We start from the raw sequence: 12,632 nt of genomic DNA, 5'->3' as shown, positions 1-12,632 counted from the left end.
GTTAATGCTAAGCCTTTGTTTGTTTGAACTAAGGCCTTCTATCTAGAGTCATAGCACCCAGCAGCAAGCGGTGATATTTGAATAAGTCGAGGAGAATTCCTTTGTAAAGGGCTCCGGAGAACACCTGCTCCTTCGATCACTCTATTACAGAGCAATTGCAGGATCTTGTCCCAGTTGGAATGACTCTTGTGGTCCCCACTGATAACTCATATTGAGGTGGGAGATAGGATCCTGGAGCCGGCTAGCCTGGGTTCCAATCTGCCCTGGGCCACTTTCTAGTTACTTGTCCTGGGACACATGTTACTTGACTTTCCAAGACTTCAATTTCCTCCTCTGGCAGAGGAGGCTAATAATAATACCTACAATCTCCAAAGAGGTTTGTTTGTTCGTTTGTGGATTTCTTTGGATTTTGTTTTGCTATGTTTTTAAAGAATAGACTGACTTTTTCTACAAAATGCTAGGAAGAGTGTTTAACACATAGCAGGACCACAGAAAATGTTGGGTGTTAGCATTCAGACGCCAGGAACAGCACAGAGTGTTGGAGACACAACAACAAAAAACAAATTAAATGCCTTCAAAGAACTCACACTCTAGGGGCACCTGGGTGGCTCAGTTTGTTAAGTGCCTGGCTTGGGCTCAGGTTGTGATCCCAGGGTCCTAGGTTTGAGCCCCACGTCTGGCTCCCTGCTCAGTGGGGAGTCCGCTTCTCCCCTGGTCCCTCTCTCTGCTCACGTTCTCTCTCTCAAATAAATAAGTAAAATCTTAAAAAAAAAAAAAAAACACAAAACTCACACTCTAATGGAAGAGATGAAGAACAAACCAAACTAAAAAAACAAAACAAGGGACTCCTGGGTGGCTCAGTTGGTTAAGCAGCTGCCTTCGGCTCAGGTCATGATCCCAGCGTCCTGGGATCAAGTCCGACATCGGGCTCCTTGCTCGGCAGGGAGCCTGCTTCTCCCTCTGCCTCTGCCTGCCATTCTGTCTGCCTGTGCTTGCTCTCTCGCCCTCTCTCTCTGATAAATAAATAAAATCTTAAAAAAATAAAAATAAAAAACAAAACAAACAGAGGTTACTATTTGTGCTATTAAAGAAAGTGATGCTTGGGACACCTGGGTAGAGGTTGAGCCTCCAACTCTTGGTTCTACCTGAAGTCTTGATCTCAGGATAGTGAGCTGATCCCTGTGTCAGGCTCTGCACTCAGCGTGGAGTCTGACAGAGGCTTTTCCTCTCCCTCTGCCCCTTACCCCTCAAATAAAGAAATAAATATTTTTTTTTTTAAATTAGGGCCCCTGGGTGGCTCAGTGGGTTGAAGCCTCTGCCTTCGGCTCAGGTCGTGATCCTGGGATTCTGGGATCGAGCCCCACATCAGGCTCTCTGCTTGGTGGGGAGCCTGCTTCCTCCTCTTTCTCTGCCTGCCTCTCTGCCTACTTGTGATCTCTGTCAAATAAACAAATAAAATCTTTCTTTTTAAAAATGATACCTGTGGGATGCCTGGGTGGCTCGGTTGGTTAAGCATCTGCCTTCAGCTCAGGTCATGATCCCAGGGTCCTGGGATGGAGTCCCATATCAGGCTCCTTGCTCAACAGGGAGACTGCTGCTCCCTCTACCTGCCGCTCTCCCTGCTTGTGCTTTCCCTCTCTCTCTCTCAGGCAAATAAATAAATAAAATCTTTAAAAAATAAAAATAAATGACATTTGCATGGCACCTGGCTGGCCCAGTCAGAAAAGCTTGTGGCTCTTGATCTCAGTATCATGAGTCTGAGACCCATACTGGGTGTGCAGATTATTTTTTTTTTTAAGATTTTATTTATTTATTTGAGAGAGAGCAAACACACATGCAAGCACAATTGGGGGAGTTGCAGAGGTAGATGGAGAAGCAGGCTCCCCTGGGAGCAGGAAGCCTGAGGGGCTTGATTCCTGGAACCCGGGATCATGACCTGAGCTGAAAGCAGACTCTTTCCCTACTGAGTCACCCAGGTACCCTGGGTGTAGAGATTATTTAATAAATAAACTTTTAAAAATTATTTTAAAAAATGATCCTTGCGATAAAGACAAGTATCACCTTTTCACCTTTGGAGAAAGTGACCAGATAAGATCTCTCCTGGAAGGGGAGGCACGCCATATGACAAGCCCGGGGAGAGGGTTCCAGGCAGAGGGCCCAGCAACAGCAAAGGCCCTGAGGTGGTAATGAGGTTGGCTTGTTCAAGGATCAGAAATTGTGACACAGGAAGTGATGAAGGCAAGATATGAACCCGGGTTCAGTTTGACCAGGAATTTCATCACGTGTTTTAATTGCACCAGTTTGCCGCAGGGTTCAAGTTCATTTGATGTTCTCCAACTTGAATGGAGACCTAGAGTCTGACTGAAATGTCAGAGTGGCCTTCATCACAGGTGAGGTTTAAATAGACCTCCTCTCCATCAGAGCCATTTGTGCCAATGTCTGCCAACTTCAATACGGATAATGTATAATGTCAGTAACGATGCTGTGCGCCTAACCGAGGAGGAGATGGGGCATAGAAATTAAGGGGAGGAACTGACGATGGGCAGGCCAGGTTCTCTTCTCTTCCTCTCCTGCAAAGTCTACAAATAGAAACATGGTTAAAGGTGCCATTTAAATCAAAGGATGACTCTATAGGGTGGGTCCACAGGGGACTTTTACATTCTAATTTACTTCTATCTGAAGTTTTTACAACAGGCATATTTTCTTTTGTCATTAGAAGAACAACAAGAGCAAAATAATAATAAAAATTTTCATGGTAAAAAAAATTTTTTTTTAAGAAGAATTAGTATTTGTTAGTGTACTACCTGTCACAGGAGACACAGACATAGGGGTGTGGAAATTACCTGGGTGGAGTTTAGGCTCTAGCCCTACAGTGCCGGATGTTGTCAGATAAAAACAGAAGATATGTTATATTGCTTGATAGAGTCTCAAAGTTGTGTCAAAAAAATTTTTTTCTTAAGATTTTATTTATTTATTTGATGGAGAGAGACACAGCAAGAGAGGGAACACAAGCAGGGGGAGTGGGAGAAGGAGAAGCAGACCTCCTGCTGAGCAAGAAGACTGATGTGGGGCTTGATCCCAAGACCCTGGGATCACCACCCCAGTAGAAGGCAGACGCTTAGCAACTGAGCCAGCCAGGTGCCCCAGTTGCGTCAAAATTTAAAGAAGCAGAATTTTGGGGCACCTGGGTGGTTTAGTCTGTTGAGTGTCTGACTGTTGATTTCAGCTTAGGTCATGATCTCAGGGTCCTGGGATGGAGTCCCGCATAGGGTTCTCCATTCAGCTGGGAGTCTGTTTCTCCATCTGCCCTTACCCCTGCTCATGCTCCCTCTCTCTCAAATAAATAAATAAAATCTTTTTAAAAATAAAGAAGCAAAATCACCTTGTTTTAAAAAACATTGACGGGACGCCTGGGTGGCTCAGTTGGTTGGACGACTGCCTTCGGCTCAGGTCATGATCCTGGAGTCCCAGGATCGAGTCCCGCATCAGGCTCCCAGCTCCATGGGGAGTCTGCTTCGCTCTCTGACCTTCTCCTCGCTCATGCTCTCTCTCAAATAAATAAATAAAATCTTAAAAACAAAAAACAAAAACAAAAAAAACACATTGACTATGGAGCACCAGGATGGCTCAGTGGGTTAAAGCCTCTGCCTTTGGCTGGGCTCTCTGCTCGGCAGGGAGCCTGCTTCCTCCTCTCTCTCTCTCTCTCTCTCTGCCTGCCTCTCTGCCTACTTGTAATTTCTGTCTGTCAAATAAGCAAATAAAATAAAATTTAAAAAGAAACATAAAGAATTTTTAAAAATAAAAAATATTGACTAAGCAGTGTGTTTGGTGTTGGGATATAGGAGTGAGCAAAGCAGACAAGGTCCCTGCGGTCACGGAGCTCCCAGGTTACTTAGACATTAGGGAGCTGAGGAGCAGAAAGAGCACTCCTGGCAGAGGGAACAGCATGAACAAAGCCCCTGAGGTTGGAAATAAAAATAGAAACAGAAACAGAAAGAAGGCTAGCTCAGGGGATGTGTCCTTGGTGAAAATAGTGGAGAGAAGCAGTGATTGTATCCTTCAGGATGGTGGAGGTCAGAATAAGGGATTTGTCTGAAGGGAACAGGAAGCCATTGAAGAATTGTGCTTTAGAAGGGTCACCCAAGGGAGAGAGAACAGTGGCCATAACTAAAGCAGAGATGGAGAAGATGAGAGAGACATTTTCTTCTTTTTGAGCATGGAGCTTGAACTCCATGTGGGGCTTGAACTCACAACCTTGAGATTGAAACCTGAGCTGAGATCAAGAGTCAGATGCTTGGGACGCCTGGGTGGTTCAGTGGGTTAAAGCCTCTGCCTTCAGCTCAGGTCATGGTCCCAGGGTCCTGGGATCGAGCCCCGCATTGGGCTCCCTGCTCAGCAGGGAGCCTACTTCCTTTCCTCTCTCTGCCTGCCTCTCTGGCTACCTGTAATCTCTGTCAAATAAATAAATAAAATATTTAAAAAAAAAAAAAGAGTCAGATGCTTAACTGATAAGCCACCCAGTTGCCCCAGGAGAGACATTTCTAAGGTAAAATCCAGTTGGTGGTTGACCAGATGCAGGGATGAAGGGGAAGAAGACAACGAGAAAGACCCATCTCTAGTTTGTTAGTGTGGGGACTGCATGGATGATAGTGCTGTTCTCAGGCCACCTAACCACTGACAAGAGATGCCTGAAATTGATAACCTAGCAGGAGAGCCAGACAGGGAGACAACCTCCATCACACACAGGATAATGAAATGTGCAAGAAGAGAGATGGTGGTAGGGCCTCTGGGGGCAAAGAGGGAGGGGAGATGGGTTCTGACTGGGGAGCCTCAAAGGGCAAAGAGATCACAACAGTTGGAACAGTTGGAGAGGAGCTGGAGACAGGAGGCTGGGAAGATGACACTTGATATAGAGCTTGGAGAAGACCTACGTGGTTGAGACATAAAGTGCCTAGAGGTTCTCCCAGGAGGCCATACCTCTGGCCGTCTGAAGAGTCAGTGAAGAGAACTCATACTCAGTTCTAGAAAAGGACTTGGTCCTTCCTATGTTTTAGAAACTCAGTGGTGAGTGTGTAAGAGGTAGTCGTCTACGCACAGAATATCTTGGGAAGATTCATTAGAAATCTCTAGTACGGTGACCTTCTTTGCAATAAAACTGTGGTTGGAGGACAGGGATGGGAGGTGATTTTTCTTTTATTTATTTATTTATTTATTTATTATTTATATTATATTATTTATTTATTTATTTTCTTTATTTTTATTTTTTGGTGATTTGAACCATGTAGATGTATTACCTATTCGATACTCCAATACTTAGATAATTATTAAGAAAAAAGCAGGTACTGGGGGCATCTGGCTGGCTCAGTCAGTGGGGTGTGTGACTCTTTTTTTTTTTTTTAAGATTTTATTTATTTATTTGACAGACAGAGATCCCAAGTAGGCAGAGAGGCAGGCAGAGAGAGGGGGGCAAGCAGGCTTCCTGCTGAGGAGAGACCCTGATGTGGGGCTTGATCCCAGGACCCTGGGGTCATGACATGAGCCGAAGGCAGAGGCTTTAACCCACTGAGCCTCCCAGGTGCCCCTTAAACAGTTGTTTTTTTTTTTTTTCTTTAAAGGTTTTATTTATATATTTGATAGACAAGAGATCACAAGTAGGCAGAGAGGCAAGCAGAGAGAGAGAGGAGGCATGTGACTCTTAATCTCCGGGTCATGAGTTCAAACCCCACGCTAGATGTAGAGTGTAAAAAAAAAAAAACACAAAAAAAGACTGGAGTCAGAGAACTGTGCATTGCATCTTGCCTCTGTCAAAGCTTATCTCTAGTTGTGTCAATTTTTACTTCTCCAAGGCCCAGTTTCCTCATGTGTAAAATGAGGATAATAGTACTTCTTACTTCATGCGTTGTTGGAAAAATTAAATGAGATAATATATGCAGAATGGCTGCACTGCAGTAAGGATAGGGTAGATAGATGCTATTAATATTAATAATTTAATGTTAAGTTAGATGGGCACACACCCCCTCCAAGGATAATCTCGGCTTGACACACAGGGGAGGATCAAGGGAAGAGATTTGGAATCAAACACAGCTGAGTTCCATCTCACTAAGTGAGGACTACCTCTCTAAGCCACAACGGCCCTCCTCTGCAAATGAAGATGCCAACATACCTTCCTCCTAAGATCAAAGAGCTACTAGGTGGGGAAGGTTAGTCAATGCCAAGTGCAGTGCCCTGTGAGTTATGAATAAGGAAGGCGAAGATTTTCAGGATGATCTCTCTTTCTCTCTCTCTCTCCCGCCACCCACACCTCCACCTCCAACTCAGGGGGCCTGTCAAGTCTCTCCTGGCTGCCTCCCACTCAGGGGTGAGTTGGAGGTGGGGACATTCTCCAGGAAGTGGAGTTTTCTCTTTTTTGTTCCAATCCAGGGAAGATGCAGGAAAAATTTCAGAGGCAAGGCATTGAGGAGGAGTCCTGAGGCCCGGGTCGGGCTCCCTCTATCCCTCTCGCAGGTTCCACCTCCCATTCTCCTTCAGGGATCCTGAGGTCGGACAGCCACGTTGAAGGTCGCAGACACTACTGTTCTCTGTCCAGACTTGTGGGCGGTGCCCGCACATGCGGAGCCTGCCACCCACAGGGAGAGAGCGGTACTGCAGGCGCGGGTGCCAGAGACACCCCCAAGGAGTCCTTGCTTCAATGTTTGTTCAGCGTCTTTTCTGCGCGAGGCGAAGGGGTCTCTGTCCTCATGGGGCTTATGGTCTCATGGGAAGAATAGCAGCAACTTCATAATCTGCTTTTTGGTGAAAGCCGTGGTTTTTTTTTTCTTTTTGAGATTTATTTATTTTAAAGAGAGACCACGAGTTGGGGGAGCAGATGGAGAGGGAGACAGAATGTCAAGCGGACTCCACGCTGAGCTCAGAGCCAGAGGTGGAGGCTCAACCCCATGACCATGAGATCAGGATCGGAGCCTATACCAAGAGTTGGGCTCTTAACTGACTGCATCACCTAGGCGCCCCTAAAAAGCCCTTGTTCTTATAACACAAGTGATATACATTCATTGCAGTAAATTTCAAAAGAAAATTAATGCCGAAACATTACTTCTGTTAACATGTGAGTATAGTCTTTACAGTATTTCTTGGTACATTTTATAAAAAGTAGAAACATGCATTTCATAACACTCTGTAGCCTGCTTTGTTGTGTTTAACAGCTTTATTGAGATATATTTCACATAACATACACCAGCCTTGCTTTTAACTTAACAGCGGAAGGTTAATAAGAATGCAGTGCAAATTGCTATTTGTTGAGCAAGGTGCTGAGATTTTTCACGCACATCATCACATTCAGTCCTCCCCAAAACTGTAGGACGTAGGCACTAATATCTTCCTCCTTCTGAGATGAAGAAACTGAGACATAGAAAAGGAAAGTGAGATGCACCTGGCTGGCTCAGTCGGTGGAGCATGCAATTCTTTTTTTTTTTTTTTAATTTATTTGACAGAGAGAGATCACAAGCAGGCAGAGAGGCAGGCAGAGAGAGGAGGAAGCAGGCTCCCCGCTGAGCAGAGAGCCCGATCGAGCAGCGGAACTCGATCCCAGGACCCCGAGATCATGACCTGAGCCAAAGGCAGTGGCTTAACCCACTGAGCCACCCAGGCGCCCCGGAGCATGCAATTCTTGATGAGGTTGTGAGATCGAGCCCCATGCTGGACATAGAAATTACATGCATAACAAAGGTCGGGGGGGGGGTTGTCCAGTAAAAGTAGCAGAGCCAGGATTTTTATTCAGCCTTGTCTGAGAACGTAATTTTTAAAAAAGTAATCTCTATATTCAACATGGGGCTCAAACTCACGACCCTGAGATCAAAAGTTGAATGCTCTCTGAACATGATTTCTTTTCTTATTTTTTTAAGAATTTATTTATTTGAGGGACGCCTGGGTGGCTCAGTTAGTTAAGCAGCTGCCTTCAGCTCTGGTCATGATCCTGGGGTACTGGGATCAAGTCCCGAACTGGGCTCCTTACTCAGCGGGAAGCCTGCTTTTCTCCCTGCCTCTATCTGCCACTCTGCCTGCTGTGCTCTCTCTTTCTCTCTGATAAATAAATAAATAAATAAAATCCTTTTAAAAAAAGAATTTATTTATTTGAAAGAGAGAGAGAGAGCTCACACACAAGCAGGGGGAGGGCCAGAGGGAGAGGGAGAAGCAGACTCCCTGCTGAGCTGGGAGCGGATCCCAGGACCCCAGGATCATGATCTGAGCCGAAGACAGACGCTTAACTGACTGAGCTATCCAGGTGCCCCAAGAACATGAGTTCTTAACTATTTTGTTATGCCTGCTCTGTGTTGTATGGAATTCAGAAGAATCAGGGGGGAAAAGGGGAGAGGCTGTCCTGGAGCTCAGAGTGTAAATGAGGGCGTAGAATGTTCTTCATACACAGTACAGTGAGCTTAAACATCACTGAGGGACCACAACAGGGAGCCCTGATTTACTCAGGAAAGGCTGCTTGTAGGAGAGGACTGGGTGTGTGTGTAGACATAGATGGACAACAGGGTGGGAAGAGCACTTCTAGCCAGGAGGGGCCAGCCTCAGAGAAGCTTCAGGTGCAGACGTGTATGAGCACAAACAAGGACCAGTAGGGGAAAATAATTGAGTCTCAAGTTCTGTGGGAATAAAGAGATGGATGACACCTGTGGTCTGCCCACCAAAAACTACTCAGAGGGGTCGGGGAACCATGGAAATAAATAATAGTTACCTTCACTGTGCACATCCCACATTCCATTTAACTATCACATTTAACTTCACAACAGATTGTGAAGATTGCCAGTTGTTGGCCTCTTTATAAATGAAGAAAGGAGTCTCAGCGAAATAAGTGCCTTGCTGTAGGTCCCTGATTAGGGAGGGCTAGGGCCAAGAGAGTCAACTGAGGAGGCTCAGGGTCTGAATCTGGTGCTCTAACTGGCAAGCTACACTATTCTGCCTGCCCTAACTGCCCCCAAAGAAACAGACTTTCACAGCCAGCCCCCTGCGCAAACCTTCAGGTGTATCACAGCCAGGGATCTTTGTAAATTGCAAAGCTGATCATCTCTCTCCTAGCTTAAAACCAAACCTTCTCGGTACCCTTCAGATAAAATCTTAACTCAGTACCACCTGCAGGACCCTTTAAGTTCTTGCTCCTTCCCTGCCTTCACACCTCCAGCCTTAAGGCACTGTTTGGAATTCCAGATATAGTACCCTTATCTTTTCTCTCTGCCTGGAAAACTCTTTTTTTTCTCCCTCCCAATTCAAATTTGTCCCTGAATCATTTATATTTATTTGGGAAGGAGCCATGATTTAGATGTCACCTCCTACAGAAAGACTTCCTGTATTGCCCCTCTGTAATCCAGGCCCTTATGTTCTGCTTCCATGACCTTATATACCTCCTCTTAATCATGGCAATAATAATAATAGTTTACAATTTTTTGAGCATTCCACTTTGTGCTAATATTACTTGAATTGTTGAAGCAGTATCACACAGTAACTAAACATGCAAGTTTAAAAAAAATATTTTATGGGGCGCCTGGGTGGCTCAGTGGGTTAAGCCGCTGCCTTTGGCTCAGGTCATGATCTCTGGGTCCTGGGATCGAGTCCCGCATCGGGCTCTCTGCTCGGCAGGGAGCCTGCTTCTCTCTCTCTCTCTCTCTGCCTGCCTCTCCATCTACTTGTGATTTCTCTCTGTCAAATAAATAAATAAAATCTTTAAAAAATATATTTTATTTATTTATTTGACAGAAATCACAAGTAGGCAGAGAGGCAGGCAGAGAGAGAGGGAGGAAGAAGCAGGCTCCCCGCTGAGCAGAGAGCCTGATGTGGGGCTTGATCCCAGGACCCCGCGATCATGACCTGAGCAAAGGCTTTAACCCACTGAGCCACCCAGGCACCCCTAAACATGCAAGTTTTAAGACCAGATTTTCTGGATTTGAATCCTGGCTCAGTCACTTTCACACTCAGCTGTGAAATTTAGGCAAATGGCTTAATCTCCCATTGTACCTCAGTTGCCTCATCTGTAAAATGGGGATAAGAATAGCACCTATCTCATAGGACTGTTGTAGCTGTGAAGGGCCCAGGACATGCTAAGTGGGTTTTTAAAAATATATATTTTTAAAGATTTATTTATTTCATACACACAAACACACACACACACACACAGCACAAGCAGAGGGAATTGGAGAGAGAGAAGCAGACTCCCTGCTGAGCAAGGAGCCCAATGTGGGGCTTGATCCCAGGACCTGAGCTGAGGGCAGACACTTGACCGACAGAGCAACCCAGGCACCCTGACGGTAAGTGCTTAATGAATGTTAGCTAATAACTTTTATTCTGTTAAGCCCTTGTAATGACTCTAATTCACAGGTGGAAAATCTAAGTGGTAACTTGACTTCCCCTTGATTACATAGGTAAGGGACAGACCTGGGACTTGAACTTGACACCAAGGTGCATGCTATACTGCACTGCCTCCCATTGTAGAACCCGTCACAAGGGTTGTAATAACTGTTTATTTGTCAGTCTCTCCCTCTAGACTGGGTGTTCCATTGAGGATCATTTCTGTCACCCCAATCCAGGGACACAGTTGATTCCCTAATTAAAGGAGCTAATGATGCTGAAAAGCTCAGACAAGTTATTCAGAGGTTGGAGGTGGTGGTAGTAACACCCTTGCTTCCCCTGCAGTATGCTTTGAAAAAGGTTTCAGTGTCTGTTCCTAGGATTAGTCTGTTAGCAGACAAATATTTATTAGTCCAGGAATTGAAGGTGCTCTTATTGGGAAAAGGCACATTAGGAATAGCAAGCAGTACCTAGATAAGCTTTCCCCTAAACAAGCCCTGTCCTTGGCAGGAAGCCTCCCCCAGTCTTAACAACCATGCCTCCCCTCATCAGCTGCCCTAGTATTGCGATGTCCACCTGCCAGCTCCCTGTTTCAAGGAAATAGAGCACCAGAGACCTTAGTGGCTTCAGCATGAGCATAAACATCACCAGCTGCCAGAGAGGATGACGTCAAATCCAGGCCTGGCTGGCCGTGGCCTTGGGGAGGCTCCCTGCACAGAGAGGCTTGGTGCTGGGGGTCACTGTGAGAGGCAGCACAAGCTGGCGACTGCCACCTCAGTACCCTGAGGACACATTTGATGGTTCTGTCCATTCTCAAGGACCCCACGACTTGAAATATTTTTCTTTCCAAAACCCACTGATGTCAGAAATCAGATAGCTGGGGCGCCTGGGTGGCTCAGTGGGTTAAAGCCTCTGCCTTCGGCTCAGGTCGTGGTCTCAGGGTCCTGGGATCGAGCCCCGCATCGGGCTCTCTGCTCAGTGGGGAGTCTGCTTCCTCCTCTCTCTCTGCCTGCCTCTCTGCCTACTTGTGATCTGTCAAATAAATAAATAAAATCTTAAAAAAAAAAAGAAAGAAATCAGATAGCTATTCCTTTTCTTTTCAGAGCCTCAGATCAGCATGAACTTGACAGGGTGACCGCTTAGGCTTGGTATCATTCTACCTAAAGCAAATCCTGTATGGCTTTGAGGTTAAAAGAACTGACTTGAGTCCCAGACTGTCTGGGTCTAAAGCACCTGTGTAAAGATTCTGACTGTGGTCAATTTCCTACACCTCCCAGAGTCTCAGTTTTCTTATATGAAAATTGGGTAGAATAGTATCTGATTCACAGGATCTTGGTTGGGATTAATGTATATTCAGTGAATGCCTATTGTGTGCCAAGTGTGGGGTTCATACCAGTGAACAAAGCAGTCCATGCCCCCTGGTGTTTGGTGAAGGAAAGCAGACAATAAACCAATAAATATTTAATACAACAGATGGTGGTAAGTGCCGTGAAGATAGATAAGGCACAGTAAGGAGGATAGAGTGTCAGGGTAGGGAGGAGTTATTTCACTTCTGGGTGGTCTGGGAAGGACTTTCTGATCAGAGGACTTCTGAGCAGACTCCTGAGGGAAATGAGGATGCAATTCATGGGGCCATCTGGGAGAAAACTCTTTCAGGCAGAGAAATGAGCAAGTGCAACAGTCCTGAGGCAGGAACATGGGTGGAACGTCCAAGGAAAGTCAAGAAGGCCAATGTAGCTGGAGTGAAATGGGCAAGGGGGCAGGGAGAAAGGATGATGTGAGAGAGGTGACTGGGGGCACCTCCTAGGTGACTAGGGACTCTCCTAGGGTGATTAGGGACTGAGTGGACAACTCAGTACCTACTCTAAGAACTTTGATATTTACTCTGAGTAAGATGGGAACCATAGGAGGATTTTGAGCCAAAAAAGATGATCTGACAGATTTTATTTATTTATTTACTTAAGATTTATTTATTTATTTATTTATTTGACACAGAGAGAGACAATGAGAGAGGGGATACAAGTAGGGGGAGTGGGAGAGGGAGAAGCAGGTTTCCTGTCAAGCAGGGATCCCGATGCGGGACTTGATCCCAGGACCCTGGGACCATGACCTGAGCTGAAGGCAGACACTCAATGACTGAGCCACCCAGGCGCCCCAATCTGACATATTTTAAAGGATCCTTCTGACTGGCATGTAGAAAATGGACTGGAGGGGAACCAGGTAGCAGGAAGACCAGTCAGAAGGCTGTTATTGTTGTCCAGGAGAGAGATGAGAACACCTTTGATCAAACT

This window comes from Neovison vison, chromosome 3, assembly GCF_020171115.1.
Source record: "Neovison vison isolate M4711 chromosome 3, ASM_NN_V1, whole genome shotgun sequence".
NCBI lineage: Eukaryota > Metazoa > Chordata > Mammalia > Carnivora > Mustelidae > Neogale > Neogale vison.
This window is presented reverse-complemented; position numbering follows the sequence as displayed.